The sequence below is a fragment of the Excalfactoria chinensis genome, chromosome 1, assembly GCF_039878825.1.
Source record: "Excalfactoria chinensis isolate bCotChi1 chromosome 1, bCotChi1.hap2, whole genome shotgun sequence".
In the NCBI taxonomy this organism is placed as follows: Eukaryota; Metazoa; Chordata; class Aves; order Galliformes; family Phasianidae; genus Excalfactoria; species Excalfactoria chinensis.
In genome coordinates this window covers 9,839,046-9,855,459 of record NC_092825.1, presented here as the reverse complement: position 1 = coordinate 9,855,459, position 16,414 = coordinate 9,839,046, and positions in this window count along the sequence as shown.

The window sequence follows — 16,414 nt, the reverse complement described above, 5'->3', positions numbered from 1 at the left end:
TCATGGAGTTCAAGTTCTGATTCTTGACCACAGCTGGAAGCATTCCTGCTTCCTGCAAACTGTTCTTATCTGTTTCTTAAAAGGATGTCATATTGTTAGCTGTGAATCAAAGTCTGTCCTGGAATCAGCACGATGCAGTTGATGTTGTATTGACGTTTTAGCTCTACTGACTATTTTGCTTCATTATATAGATACCTCTGTGTTCTTCTCAGGTCCTGAAGAAGATAAAATGGAAGCTCTTGTCTTTTTCATGTTCTGTGCTATATACTTTACTTGATCATGTGAACACTTTCCTCCCTTTGTCACAGACAGGTATTCATATAATACTTCCAGATGCTTGTAATTCACAGGGACACAGGAGCTTCTGCTTTCCTTTTTTTTTTTTTTTTTTTTTTTTTTTTTTTTTCCCTTTTCTTTCCCCCCCCCCCCCCCCATTTTCAGTGCAGTAGATGCTTTGAAATGTTCTTCAACAATGCTGTTTTAGTATGGTAAGTAAGTTATCATATTTCAGTCACCAAATCCTTTCTCGAAATCTACCTCATGATATTCTTTAGAATATGTGGCCTAAAACACACGAGAAAACTCTTGGCTTGGACAGTGAAAGCCTATGATGTCAGAGGATGTTCAGTGGAGTCTGAAGGAGTGCTGATTATCTGTACATTTTAAGCCCTAGGACAATCAAGATATGGGCTAATTTAAAACAAGATTGTCATCAGCTTAAAATCAAATTTTATTATTTAAAAAAGAAGGGCTGAGAAAAATCACAGGTCATAGCACATTATCCACAAACTTATTGGACATAACAGATTAAGATGTGATTTCTGGCTATTTTATTAATTGTCCACTCAAAGTTAGCATAGGCTTTATGGGACTCCTAATGCAGAAGAAATACAGCATCATATCATATATCATATAGCATTGTGAATTAAGTCTAAGAATTTTCTAGCATACTGACATTTCTATTACTTTAATTTTGCTCTTGGCTTCTTATTGAAAGAATCACAATTTAAATTGAGTCTACATTTAATTTTTTTCTCTCAGAATATAAACATTCCATTAAATATTCCATTAAATATTTATCTTTTTTTTTTTTTGTCTGCCTCCCTCCAGAACATCTGTTAATTGAATCTTTATTTGAATCTATTAGCAGTAGCTTGTTTTAAGTCAAGAAGACAAAAAAAATAAAAATAAAAAATAAAAAAATCTGTAGTTTGGATGGCAGCCAGAACACAGTCCCTTCTTCACAATTATAACTTTATATGTTTAATCACTGTCAATAATTTAGATTCAATTAGGAGGAAGAAAAAAGGGAAAAAAAAGAAAGAAAGAAAGAAAGAAAGAAAGAAAGAAAAGCATAGGATAGATAGAAAATATTTCTTAAGAGCTTTTCTATTTGCTGTTGTTAACATTTAAAACACTTGATAGAAATTTATCTTAATGTACTTCCAAAGATTTGGGAAATTGAAGATAAACATTTTCAGTAATGTTTTGCCACAATGCTGTCTGTTTATTCCTTAGAGTTTACTTATATTACAAGCACTTCCAGAAATCATTGAAGACTTTGTCAACATCAATTAGTATATATGCATAATATATGCATAGTATTTATATATATTTTAACTTTGGAATTGGCAAAGATCACTAATCAGAATATACTAAATGAGTTTTTTATCCTAATTATCCATAAAATGCTTCTGTGACTCAAATGACACAGAAGTGAAAGAAGTACAAATGAAAACAGAAAGCATGACTGATTTTGACCTAATACAATGCACAGCATATTTTTTGCTTTCTCTTTACTTTTTCTTTCTATTTCTTTTTCTGAATATAAATTCATAATGCAAATGATCCTAGATCTTGGAAGAAATCTCTAATTTTTGCCATAAGAAGGCAATATGTATGCACTCAAAATAAACATACATATTCTAAGAAATGGCAATTTTTCACACTCACGTACTAAACAAGTAATAAATATGTATACCTCTGTAATTAGTAATACATTACTAATAATTCAATGAGTTACTGAGACTGGTTTAGTTCCCTTTGTATTTTCTTTATCAATATCCTGAAAATGCAAGGCCAAATAAGAGGCAAAGTACTACTTCTGCAGTTTAGAAATTACCACAGAAAAAGGCAAAGCCAGAAACTGGTGGCTTGACCTGTGGATGCAATTGAGAAAGTATGCCTCAGCAGAGCTGATGTGAAGCACTTGTTTATGCACTCCTTGCAAATGGAAGTTACAGATACATTCAGACTTTCCCCTTGAAACAAACAGCAAAACAGTAAAAAAAAGATCTAATGTAAAGGAGAGCATGTGTGAGACGGAGGAGATGAATTCTTAAACTTTTTCAGGAATGACATAGGCTGAGAGAACAGGAAAAATACAGAGATGCAGGACGAATACAGAGATGCACTGTATCAAAATGCAGACATGAGGAATCTTTGTGGTGGAAAAAAGTTATCTCTTCCCTTTGCACCAGAAATTTTAGGGTAGAACTTAGATCCCAAAACATGCTGTTGTGACTTCTTGCTGTGACTTGTTGGTGAATGCTGCATTGTCTTCCAGGAACATATAAACTCTTCAGTCTGGAACAATGAAACTTCTGAGTAAATAATTGTGTGCTACCTAAGGCATTCAAAGTCCTAAAAAGCTGTTACCATGTTAGCTTCAGTTCTGCATTTCATGAACAGACAATTTCATGGCCGTACATTTTGGATTTTGAATGCATTTTGTCTATGCCTTACCCTGTTATGTCAGGTGTTACTAACATCTCTAAACACATTATTTGGTTGTATTACTCTTCTTTTATGCATTCTTTCAATTCTTAGTCTCTAGCATATACTAGGGATGTATTTTGCTGTCTTGTTTCTGAGAATTATGTAATTTATCTCATGATGTCTGCCTCTAAATCATCATCACTGAAAACTGCAGGAACAAAACAAAGCAAAACAAAACAAAACAAACAAACAAACAAAAAAAACCCAAAACTTGGAAAGTGGAATATAGATGGATTTTGGATAAGTTTGGATAAGTTTGGGATATTCTCCAGCTTGTCAGATCTTTTCTCCTATTGACATCTAATGGAATAGCACAGAGTTCCAGCAGGAGCCTGTTATTTGAAAGAAGTGGTGGCTAAACATAAGTACTTTTGTCATCTGTGTAGTTTAATGAATAATTATTAATATTTACATAGTAACAAGGTGAAATATTTAAATTCTTTAATTTTCAACCCACTTTTTCATTGCAGGACTATTAAAATAGGAGTTGAAAATCCATTATGGCAGTTTCACTAAAAAAGTTGTTCTGGTGAAGCCAATAAGTCCACTGAGTTATGAGCTAACAATTTTCACTAATGCCTGCATGTATTTGTAAGAACTATATATAAGCTCCCCAAGACAATGATGCCTCACTATCTGTTCTGTAAATCTGCCATTAGAAACTGAAATAATGGAATTCATATAAATTAATTTTTGTATCTGCAGCCCCACATTTTCCACCTTTTTTTCTGCTTGAGGAAGAATGCCAAGATTTTTGTTAAATTAATCAAGAAAAATTTGAAATGGTACAGCTGGGATAAATTCCAGTATACAATCCGAGCAAGGCATGAGTGCAGTGTTTGTCATACTGATTGGGAATAGGTAGCAGTCAGAAAGCTCCATGACTGCTTTTGTGAATGCTGCATTTGCTCCACCTATGGAATGACTTGTACACCCACTTGAATGGATTGTTATGTGCCTGAATAAACTCATATAATGTTTATTTGCCTTTATTATGATAGTATAATTATTAATTACCTAATTGGAGATTTCAAGTAATAGGTGACAAACTGGAGTTTTCAGATACATGTAAATACTATCCACTAACAGGAAATCATACTGGAATTGTGAGGTCTTTGAAGTGCTGTAAAGTCTTATGGTTGGCCTGAAAAGAAAGCACTTCTATCCAGAGCACCTAACTCATTTTAAGATTAAGTTGAGTGTGGATCTGTAATGGATTCTGTACCTGCTTGTGAGCAAAAAGTCTTCTGACAAGCTATTTTCTCCTTTATATTAGCAACAGGCTTACACTATATCTTAATAATAGTAAAAAGGCGGTGTTCCCTTCTGTTGTTTTCATTCTCTGTTTAGCATAAACATTATGTATCTTGGCAACATTAGGTACAGGTTTCAAGGTTTTTCAGCACTTTGCCAGTAACTTTAAACACAGAACTACTTCATGAAATGTTATCTTAGGCAGTCCATTACAACTGTCTTTGAAAACAAGCCGGTAGTCAGGTATGAAAGAGCCATTACTTTTCCTCTCTTAGAAGGACATTATCTGTTATCACTTCAGAAGTCGTTGGCTTCAATAAGCCAATGGATACATTTCCCTTTACTGTCTTTTGTGGCATTGTTCGGAAGGAGATTTGCAGCCTTCTACAAACTTCAGACTTGTACTCAGGTGTCTCATTCTCCTGTTTCTGCCTGTTTTAGGACAATAGCTTTATACAAATGAGGACTTTTAAAAGGAAAAGTTTTTTTTTTTTTTTTTGTTTTTGTTTGTTGTTGTTGTTGTTGTTGGTTTTGGCTATAGTTTTCAAGTTATACTTCAGATTTTTTTTTTTTTTTTCCTATGTCATTGATCGTTAATTCCCTTGCGTCACAGTTTTACCTCCAGTCCTGTGTGCTGTCCCTTTACCTCCTACAGAAAAGGAGACAGGAAAACTCCCTCAGCCCATTTTTTCTCTAACTTTTCTATAGGAGTAAGAAACTTTTTAGAGAGGATCTGCTTCTCAGTATTTGACCTAAACCTGTATTGCCTTTAGGTGAATCCTTAAAACTAATCCATTATGATTCTAAGTAGCTCAAAGCAAACACTGAGGAACTTTAAGAAGTTTTCAACAAGGTTCAGTAGCATCAGAACATAACCTGGAGTTCTGAAGTTGTATGAATTGACCTTGTCTGAAATAGTGTCACATATTTGCCATGTATCTATGAGACATTCTTTCAAATCAAGGAAAGACATGAATTTAGCAACCTAGGGATTACTGTCAAGAAAGAACATTTACCAAAAGTGTTTTCCATCATATTTCAAACTCTATGAGCATTCAAAGAACAATTCTAATATGCCAGAAAATTCTTTTAAAGTGCAAATGAATATTTCTGAGCCACCTCAAACAGCCTCAGGACTCATTCCTGCTTATTTTCATCTTGGGGTAATGACTGGTTAAAATATTTTTGAATAATGAGAATGTTATCAAAAATCAAGTCTATTCAGGAAGATGCATGAAAAGAAAATGGGGTTCAAGTTGTTGAATACATCTTCCATTCTGAATAGTTTGTCAGGCTCTATTTACATCTTAGAGAGGATGTTGACTTCCTAGTTGATTCTTATTCACTTTGTAAATATTTAAGTATGTTAATTTTCTTCTCCTGTGGTAGAAACTAATTTTAGACAGTGATCTTTTTAAAGTGTCTTTGTTAGTGAAGAAGTGTTCAGGTCCTAGCTGCTGACTTCTTCACACCTTGTTTGGTGGTTTGCACAGGTGCAAGGTGATGTAAATTGCACTCAGAAGAGAATGATTTATTTTTTAATTTTATTTATACAGAGCATGGGATTTGTATCCAGATTAGCAGCTATACACAGTAAGCAGATGTCCCTCTTTACACCATCCAAATAGAGTTAATTTTTATATAGGATGTACTAACGTGAGGGAACCAAAAAAAAAAAAAAAAAAAAAGATTTCTTTTTACTGCTTATGCTTATGAATTCTGAGTAAAAACTTCACTTTCTTGAATATGTGTTTAAAAAATACGAACATCTAGTTATCATTATATGCACTATAGATTTTAGAAACAAAGAATGCTTTGCTAGCATCTATGGATTTTAAAATATGTATTAATAACCAAAACACCTTTGGTTTTGTTTTGTTTTGTTTTTAAATTTTTAACATCAAAAGCAATTCAAATCCTTTGGCAGTTAATGTTTACAGAAACAAAAATACTCCATTCTTATAAGAGTGTTTCAGGTCTTTGTTATCTGTCTCGGAGGATGAAACAAAATCTTCCAACCTATCATAACTAGCACACTGGATCAGCAAGTGTGTATTGCATAGAAAATACCCCAAAGTATTTTCTTATTCCTAATATCTGCCTAGGATATAAGTTTTATCAGAGCATCACATAAATTAGAATGTCATCTGTTGGGGAAGGGAGAGTATCAGAGAAATAAATTATACTATATATTATACCATCTATCATAGCATCACGTATCGTACTAAAACATATAAGGTAATCCCCATCATAAAGGAGTGAGTCAGTTCTGTTGTAAACTACATTCATGTTAATGCAGTGTTACTCATCTGCAGTCACTGGAACTGTCAACACTTTTGGCACCCTATAAGTGAATTGAACTAAATTCCAGAATCACAGCGTGATTTAGATTTTCAGGGATTTCATCTCATTTGACTCCCTCTCAAAGCAAGACCAACTCTGATGTCAAATCCAGCCACTGAGTGTGATGACATTTTTCCATATCCTGACAATTTTGTAACTCTCTGGATGGCAATGACATCCCTAAGCAGCCCATTCCTGCATTTTGGCTCTCTCATAGCAGAGCTTGTCCTCATATCTAAGGTTAATTTCCTGATGTTGGTGTTGGCCTGTCCCTTCCTTGATTCACCTTGTACTTATACTGTGCTCCTGTAAGGTGAATTTGCCTGTCTCTACAATTCCCATCTAGTTAGTAAAGAAGAAATTTAGGAAAAAAAGTCTTCTCTGAAAGAGAGGTGAGGCATTGGCACCAGCTGCCCAGGGAGGTGGTGGAGTCACTGTCCCTGGAAGTTCTAAGAAAAGAGCAGATGTGGCACTGAGGGACATGGTTTAATGCACATGGTGGGGATGTTTCGACAGTTGGACTAGATGATCTTAGTGGTCTTTTCCAACCTTCAGGAGTCTATGAATTTCTAAGTCTGCTGTTTTGTTCCACTTTGTCTTTTCCATCTTCTGTTTGCTATTCTTGAGCAGGCATGGAGCATGGCAGGAGGAGCCAGCACAGTTGCTTGGTTTATGCACAAAAAGATGGCTATAACAGAGTTAAATATTCTGAGATTCACCTTTTAAATAGAAAATCTATGAATAAATGTTGGTTTCGGTAAACTTTTGTACCACATGAAACTGTCTCAACATGTCCATGATCGTCGCAATGATACATATTTGAATTTGTAATTGAGAGCTATGATTTAAAGTGAAAGTATGCGTGGGTAGTCTATGAATAAATACCTCACTAACAATCTGACCAGCTTTGTGCAAGGAAAGAAAATTAATGAATATAATATCATATGTTTAGCTTCTGTAAGTGGAAGCAATCCTCACCAACTTCAGAGAAGCCATCCTTGTTTACACCAGCTATGAGCTAGCCTTGTGCATAAAATCTGCAGCTGAATAAATGCAGATGTTAGCATTATACAAAGCTTACAGAGTTTCAGGTTACTTTTGTTAAACGAGGCATCTAGCCCACAAGTTTGGATTTGGCAGCATTGAACCGCACTGCTGTCTGAGAAGAGACATAGGTTTGGAAGTGAATGTGGCATTTCTGAGCCTTTGGAAAAAAACAAATGCTCATATATCCTAACTGTACAAAGTCGAAAATAAAAGATTAAAAAAATAAATAATAATAATAATAAATTATAAAGCAGGGAAAGTAAGGAAACAAAAACAAAAAAAAATGAAGAAGAAATCTGGAATCTGAAACAGTAGAGCAAAATATGACAGGATAATGTACATACTACAACTTCACACCCTGCCCACCTGCCTTTTCCAGAACACACAAAACTACATTCCCCACCTACAGCACAGGCATCTTAAGGATGCACTGGTTTACCAGAGATGAGATTTCTTTAGGTGTATTTAAACACATCAAAGAAAATATAAGGCTTCCTGCAAATACTGCATAATGACAGATGCCTGAGACAAAATCCTATTTTGTGATGAGCAGGAGCTCCAGCTCCAGCGTCCCTGAAGTCCATCGGAGTGCTCACAAAATGAAGTGCTACCCAGAGTTGCAAGAACTAAACCTTTAGTTACTTAATAACACCGGTAAGACTTTAGAGCCCACAAGGGCGTGCTAATTAGGCATGAAGGAAATAGTTGTCATGATAATATATTTCAGTTCATTAGGCGAATATACATTGTATTTAACTTGGCAGACTTTTTCAGCAGTGTTTGCAAACAAACCTTCTGGGATAAACTGAAAATTCATGATAGTGCTGACAACAATCTAACCAGACAAATACATTTTGATGCTAACTAAAACAAAAATAGCTGCAGCTACTTCTGTTCTGTAGCATCCACCAATGATTTGACATTTCTGTGCAAAGACAAGGTGAGGACATGGCACCGAAGGTAGACAGTGTGCCTGAATATGTGTCAACTGGAATGGATCTGGTTCCAGAGCTTGTAACTTCAGCAGAAAGTAGATGAAGTAGAAGCCTATAACTTCACCATCACATACATGCTGATCAGTATAGTCTTGGTAGAAGACTGTATGACTCATTCTCTGCTGTTTATTTTCTGCTTCTCATGTTTATTTGTCAGGAATATCTGTACATGTAATCAATCATGAAGCTCATAAAGAATCAAAATCCATCTTTGTTTCAATGAATTGTGGCATCGAAGTACTCATTTTATGTCTACCTATAGTGATTAAACAAATATATGTTTAGAGAAAACCTACGGCCTATGTCTTGCAGGCAGATAAAGGCATTGAGTCACCTAGCGGAGTGAATCCTTTGAGACTTAAATTCTATGATTCTATGAATGATGCACTGATCATCACTGAGAAAAGAAAGAAAAAAAAAAAAAAAACAACCAAAAAAAAAAAAAAAAAAAAAAAAAAAGCCAATTATTATTTTGCAAGGCAAGAGATCTTGACACTTTGCCACTAACATTTTAACACAACCGGGGGAAAACAATCGGTTTTAAATGGTCAACTCTTTTTATTCCACATTGTCATGTGTTTCCCTTCCCACTTTCTCCCCCATTTTCTTTATGGTTTGCTGAAGCATTTACACACTGGAATGGATTCACTGGGTTGGCCAGATTTACTAATGAAGATAAAGACAACCAGATCTGCAAACCATTTTATGGTTTCTCCCTCTACTTTTCCTGCTAATGGGAGTTTACTCCCAGCTTGAGTTACAGAGTTACAGACAGATCTGAATGCCAAGCAGGGACATGCTGTATTCATTTCTATTTTTAAATAACTGCACTGTGTCTTTGACTTGGTTGCCTTGACTGTAGCTTCCTGTGCTGGCAGCCAGCACACCACACAATTGCTGTCCCTCTCTTTGATCTTCTTACACTACACCTTATTCTGGCTTTCCATTTAAAGCCAACCTGGCGTCCTTTCTTACGATGCTTTAAAAACAGTTGCCCACAATTTAAATGCTGACTTTCAAAAACAACAACCAAACAAACAAAAAAAAACCTGTCAATTATTTTTTGCAGGTACTTCTTTTTTTTTTTTCCTTTTTTCTTTTTTTTTTCTTCATCTTTATTTAGCACTTTTGCGAGCCTTTTCCTTCTTCATCTCTATTTTGCCTCTTCACATTTCATATTCTTGGGACTATATTCTCTGCCCATGAATAAGAATCTTTATACAGCATATTATAATAGTTACACAATTATTTGCAAAAGCAGAAGGTGTGTCACTGATTTTCCTTTAAGCTGACAGGTATTCATCCTGGGTTCCTTTAAAACCAAAGTGAATCAATAGGACCTAATGAGGAGCGATAACATTGCATACATTATGCATGAGAACAAGAATCACTGCCAAAAGCTCATGTTGGGACTTTGGAGGATCTATATCAAGAGGAACTAAAAACAAGGTGCTGAAATATTCAGATATCCAGTTCAGATATTATCTTTTTTTTTTTTTTTTTTTTTTTTTTTTTTTTTTAAAGCAAGAACAAGCACTGAGCACGTACTTACCCTTTCTCCTCAATTCTGATTCATATAAAGAAAGAACAAAAGCAATGTCTATGGCAAACAGCACAAAATTATGCTCCTATTGTCTAAAAAATATGTGAGCACCATATAGAAGGCATAGGCACTGAGACTGCTGTTTGTTTCAATGTAATGATGAATTCAGGTATAATGTTTCAGTGGTGGATGAGATAGTTTTTGGAATATGTACTTTTTTTTTTTTTTAACAACAAAATTGTAATGTGCAGTGCATACAGAGCCATTCACTTAATCAGAGTTGTTCTGCAACACCTAGAAATTTAGTCATAGCAAAACATCCTGTGCTTGTGCCTCCTTAACCATAGACTCATGAAGGTTGAAAAGACCACTAAGATCGTCTAGTCAAACCCTCATTACATGCCCACTAACAATGCCCACTAACCGTGTCCCTCAGTGCCACACCTACTCTTTTCTTGAAAACTTCCAGGGATGGTGACTCCACCACCTCCTGGGGCAGCCTGTGAAAATACCTCACCAGACTTTCTGAGAAAGCTTAGAAGGTGAATGACAAAGATCTGCAAACAAATTAATCCTGTACAGAGTGTAGATAGGGATCCAATCATGTTTTTTATTTTTTTTAATTTATTTTACAGTACAAGAGAGACCCATCAGCTGGTCCCCCTTTACTATCTTCTGGTAGTAGAGAGTTTCAAAACAAACAAAAAATGATGATTATTCATGTAAAAGGTTTTTTGACTTTGGAGTTCTTTGCCAAAGGTTGTGTTTGCAAAGTATGTGTATGGGTTTACTGACAGATTGGATGAGCACATAGAAAATACATCTGGAGGTCACTGGAGGCAGACAGATAATTATGTGTAAAATATCATATCATACATGCTTTCTCTGATCCTCTTTTTCCTTGCATGTCCAAATGTGGGCATTTTGGAGACATTACTGGGCCATACTAGTTACAAGTAACTAACTACTGAACAAGATTTATTTATTTATTTATTTATTTATTAAATATGTTGAAAACTACCACAAAAGATGTCTTAGATTTATTTACTTTCAAGCAATGATGCTGTTAAAAAATGCAGGTTTCCAAGCTGTCTAGAGAAGTTAGGGAAAAAGTAGAGGTGCAAATTAGGGATACAACTTTGTGTTTAAACATGTCTGATCAGAAAGTTTTCCATATGGAAAGTCAGTAAGGGGATTCTTTTCCTTACTTTTTGTTCTGCTGCTTTAAGAGGATCAGTCTAATGCAAAAGTGTAATGTACTGTGCCTGGGGATTTTGACTCACAAAGTAAGCAGACATATAGGAGCTCTGAAAATGACGAATAATAAGTAAGTCTTCTTCAAAGTTTATAATTAAAATGATCTTACTCTCCTCTGGTAGTTTGATGATGATCCTCAGAGCTAGATGAGACATAAAGATGATCGTCTGCCATTATTACATACCCCATAATTTATTTTAAGTCTGATCTTGAGAAGTGAAAACACTCCTGTAACATCTGAAGACTTGCAAAACTGCAGGTCTTAGCACTTATCCTAATTGCTGATTAGCAAGAACAGAGATGTTGGCCCTATGGTCCTTAGCAAATTCCAACTAAATGAAAGTACTGTTTATAGTGGTGCCTACATTTTCCTCTGGTTTTACATGGATACACTATTTTTTAAGTCTCCTCCCAGAAAAGTAATGTGCTGACTAAGTCAGAATGATTCATGCTTCATACTCTTTATGTGGACGCATTCCAATAAAACAGAAATCCTGAGAATGTCTGCAGTACTGCAGAACTGAGCTATACTAGATAGATAGCCATCAAGTGTAATGCACTAGCTTTCTATAATAGAAAAATGCATATATATATATATATATATATATAATTTGTCTAATATACAGGCAGATAAACAGTCTCCACTGAATCACAGCCATGACAATAAATACTGGGTATTTTGAGCATGGAAGAACAAAGTTTTATTATAGTGCTCATAAAATGCTTCATGAATTTTGGGGAGAAAATACTGGAAAGAAGAGCACTTATGAAGAAGGAATAATACTCACAGGAAAAATGAATATCACTTATTGAACTTTCCAACAACTCAAAGAGAAAAGAAATTAAATTTCATATTTTTCCTTTGAGGACCGGCAGATTTTTTTCTATATGCTGATAAAAGGCTGTTCAAAATTTACAGATGAGGGGATATATCTTGCATGTTGTCAGCTTTGAGCATCTTGACTATAGAGAGTGCATCAGCAAGTCCAATAGAATGGTGTCAGTTTACCCTGATGAGATCTGGGTATGATTTTTGGAGCCTCTGTAATCTACCTGGACCATAGACACAGCCATATATTTCACATGACATCTGAATAAATTAAAAAATTCTCCTAGATAAAACTTTGCTCTGATACTTAAAATGTTAGGCAAGGGATGAAATTCTTTAAAAAAAAAAAAAAAAAAAAAAAAAAAGTGCTCTTGTTTAGAAGCCATTCCCCAAATCCCCTGGCTACTGTTATAAGATCTAAGATCTAAAAATCTCTCAGCAAGCCCAGATATGGGACTCATGTTTGCATCAAGATGATGGGATGGATGTAGCTTTCTGCTGGTGCAGGAGTAGAGGGCTCACCCTGTGCAGGCCATGAGAGCAGCTCTCTCTCCATCCTCCCCGTCTGACTCAGCACTTGTTTCCATGGCAGTCCAGGCTCAAATGCCAGGAATGCTGGGGTGTGAACAGCAAGGAGAGGTTTTACATTACCCTGTTACTCCACTGCTGTGACTAACACTTGCATTACTCAATTCCGTGAGCTGGCAGCCAGCACTGATACAGATTTGGATTTTCAAGCTTGAGTTGTTTTTGTTAACAATGACAGTTGTTAATAAAACCAGGCAATTCTAAGAGTATAAAAGAGAGAGAGAGAAAAGATTATGATTCTGTGTAGTCAATCTGGCAGACAGGTAAAAGTTTTCAAGGGAATTCATGGGAATTCTCCCAAATGTCCAGCAGAAGGCTGTGGATTGCCTAACTGTTGTTCCTGCTTGGCGGTAGTACTTGGTTCACTGTGACAAATTGCAATGAAACCTTGAAGCACAAAGGTTATTGATAGTTCTTGAGATTTATTAACTCCCACTGAATCCCTTTCTCTGCCAAACATCAATTAGTAATTCCTGTGGAACCTGCTTGGGTAACCTGTTCTTATCTCCTTTTGATAGAGAATAAAAGTTTTCCTTTCTGTACCATGCTTCTGCTTCATTTGATGTTTGTGAGTGTAGTCTGACTTTGCTAGGCTGATATGGGTAAACTGTGTCATACTTGACATTCTTTTGTTGGCATCAGATTTTCGTGTACTTACATCTTTGCCGTTTTTATGGTGATTTCAGTATGGACAAAGAACAGTAACTTTTATTTCCTCTGTGATTTTTTAATTTTTATTATTAACAAATAAGATTATTTTATTTTATTTTATTTTATTTTATTTTTAATCTAAGTTGACATCTCATGGACATTTCTTTCAGTGACACTAGGCAGATGTATATGAGGATGTACCATAAAGATAACTGGTTGTATAGGTGTGAGGAAAAGAAGATAGTAAGGGTAATAGATGGAGAAAAGCGTTCTTGAGAAATATTTGTGAATGTTCATCATGCAAATGCAATAAGAATTCAGAGCTCTGACTTAGTGGACAAGAGAGAGAAAAATAGCCGAGAAATTTGATTTGGCAATATTCGAGACCTTCAGAAGTTAAAATAAAATCGATCTTTTAAGTAAAAATTGTAGTTACAAAATATAACAGGAGCACTGGTACTTGCTCAGATTAAAAGAGTTCTGATTGCTGTGTCTGCAGTGAATTCTTAATTGTTTTCTAACTGTGCTTTTCACAGCACATTTATTTGTAGTCAGTGACACAGTTTCCAAGAAACAGTAAGATTTTTTAACTGTGTTAACTTGGAGAACTCATTTGTACAAAAGTTGTTGGAGTTTTCTTCCGTTCCTTCCTAGCACAATAATTGCTTTTGTTTAAAAGCTAAACAGAAACTCAGAAACTCACACGCCAGACAAAACGTAAATGATTCCATGACCCTGTTAACCCAATGAAGCTGACGTTTCTTATTACCAGTTCTGCTTATGCTTAAGGGAAACTGCAGCTTTTTTTTTTCTCTCTCCTCTACAAACAGTTGTTACATCTTGGGTCAAGCCAGAAGTTCCAGATCTAATAAAGAGGAAGCCTGATGCTGTGGTATGAGTCACTGAGCTTATGATGCAAGTGATGCCTTTTTGTTTGTGCTGGGAATTTTGGAGAAGTGAATGAGCATAACGTCAAACTGCGTAACCAATAAACACATGATGGTACTGCCCATGGCACACATAGGAAAAAACAGTGACAACTATGCTGAAACTTTCCACAGATAATGCAAAATGAAAAAACATCATGCAGTTCTGTTCTGCTAGTATATAGTAGGATCATAGTCAGTTTTTGTTACTGCATCAAGCTGTCATGTCAGCTAAGTTTAATGAATTAGATTTAGAAGTTTTTTTTTTTGTTTGTTTTTGTTTGTCTTTAATTACTAATATTATTGTTATTTTTAAGTGCTTTGATACTTAGGTAGGCCTGTTTGGGATATTATCTGCTTTTCAGGATATAAAACTCAGATCACTCCAAAAGCAATGCCTCATTTATTTCTATGGAAACAACAGCAGATACAAAGAGTGTGATAACATTATTTGATAGAGGAAAAACTCACCTACAGAACAATATTTTTCTACATAGTCACCACCATTACCTGTATGGTTCCACTGGTTTCACTTTCTCCAGTCACCAGGAACTTTGTCTGACAGCTGTGACTATTTGAATACTATGGAAAGTATCTTGGCAGCCACATCAACCAGCTCCTTCAGGACCCTGGGATATATGTCATCATATCCCTTGTACAAACTGAATCTCATGAGGTGATCTTGGAATTGATCTTCTCTCAGAGCGGGGGTGACTTTGCTCTCCTGGCCCCTGCCTAGGGGTTCTCTCCCTTATGAGAAAAGGCTTTGAAACCTGGGTCTGTTCAGCCTGCAGAAAAGAAGACTGGGGCTGTTGGCAGGTTGGAGGGGGGTGGGGGGATGGATCTGATTAATGTTTTTAAATATCTAAACAGAGGTGGGAGGGAAATGAGACCAGGCTCTTCTTGGTGGTGGGTAGCAACAGGACAAGGAGTAATGCCCTGAAATTTGAACATAAGAAGTTCCAGGCAAACATGGAAGAACTCTTTAAGGTAAGTGTGACAGAGCACTGGAACAGGTTGCTCAGAGAGTCGTGTAGTCACCTGTGGGGATATTCAAGACCCATCTGGACATCTACATGTGTGATCTATTTTAGGGTACCTGCTTTATCAAGGGGGTTGGACTCAGTGATTTCTTGAGATCCCTTCCAATCCCTGTGATGCTGTGAGTCTGTAACATTAGAGGCATAAGAAGCCTGGCTGCCAGTGAAGACTGAAGCAAAGATTTTGTTAAATACATCAGCCTTTTCCTTGTCTGTTGTTGCCACATCTCTCTTCTCATTTATCAGAAGGGTTACACTCTTCTTGGACTATCTCTTCTGACTAATGTACTAAAGAATCACCCCCCCTCCCCCCCCCCTTTTTTTTTTCTTTCTTTTTTTTTTTTTTTTTTCTCTCTCCCACCAAGTTCTGTTCCATACGTGCCTGGGCTTTCCTGATCTGATTTCTATGCATCCATATGGTGCTCCTGTTTTCTTCCCAGGCCAGCCATCCCTGCTCCAACCACCTCTACATGTCCTTCCTTATCCTGCAGTTTGACCAGCAGGTCCTTCCTTGCTCATCCATGCAAATTCCTCCTTCCAGTTTCTGGAGTTCCCCACAGCTGAAGATCTGGGCAGCTCTGTTACTCTGCAGAAGGTCTGTCTGGGTGCACGTGTCAGCCTGGTGAGGCTGTGGCTGCTCTATCTGGGTTTCTGCCTCAGCCCCACATGGTCATAATGTTTGTTTCAAGACTGCTGTACATTCACCTTGCATCCTCCCTGCTGGAAAGGCCACACAAAATGTTGCACCATGCCCTGGCCACTGTGCTCCAGAAGTGCTAACCTATGTACATGTGGGGTGTGTCATAGTGGTGTTCCCATTCCCACCCCACTGCATCAGCTGGTCTCCTGAGGACAGTCTGCTTCTGGCAGCTTTGGGTCGCTGTCTCTTCACCCTGGGATCTTCTTCATATCATAACCCTTTTTGCATACTGGTTTATTTCTGCATATCTCTGCAAAAAACGTAGCATAAACCTGGACTTTGGACCTTACTACTGTAAATCAAATATTTAACCTCATTATATTTATATACTCTCATCTGTAAGGAAGCTTGGATCAACTACTTCTCTTGGGAACCTGTTTCACTTACTATGTGTATTTCTGTATCTTTCATCCACCTGGGTTGCTAGCAGATATGAGTTTACTAATAAGTTAAATCATGTAGA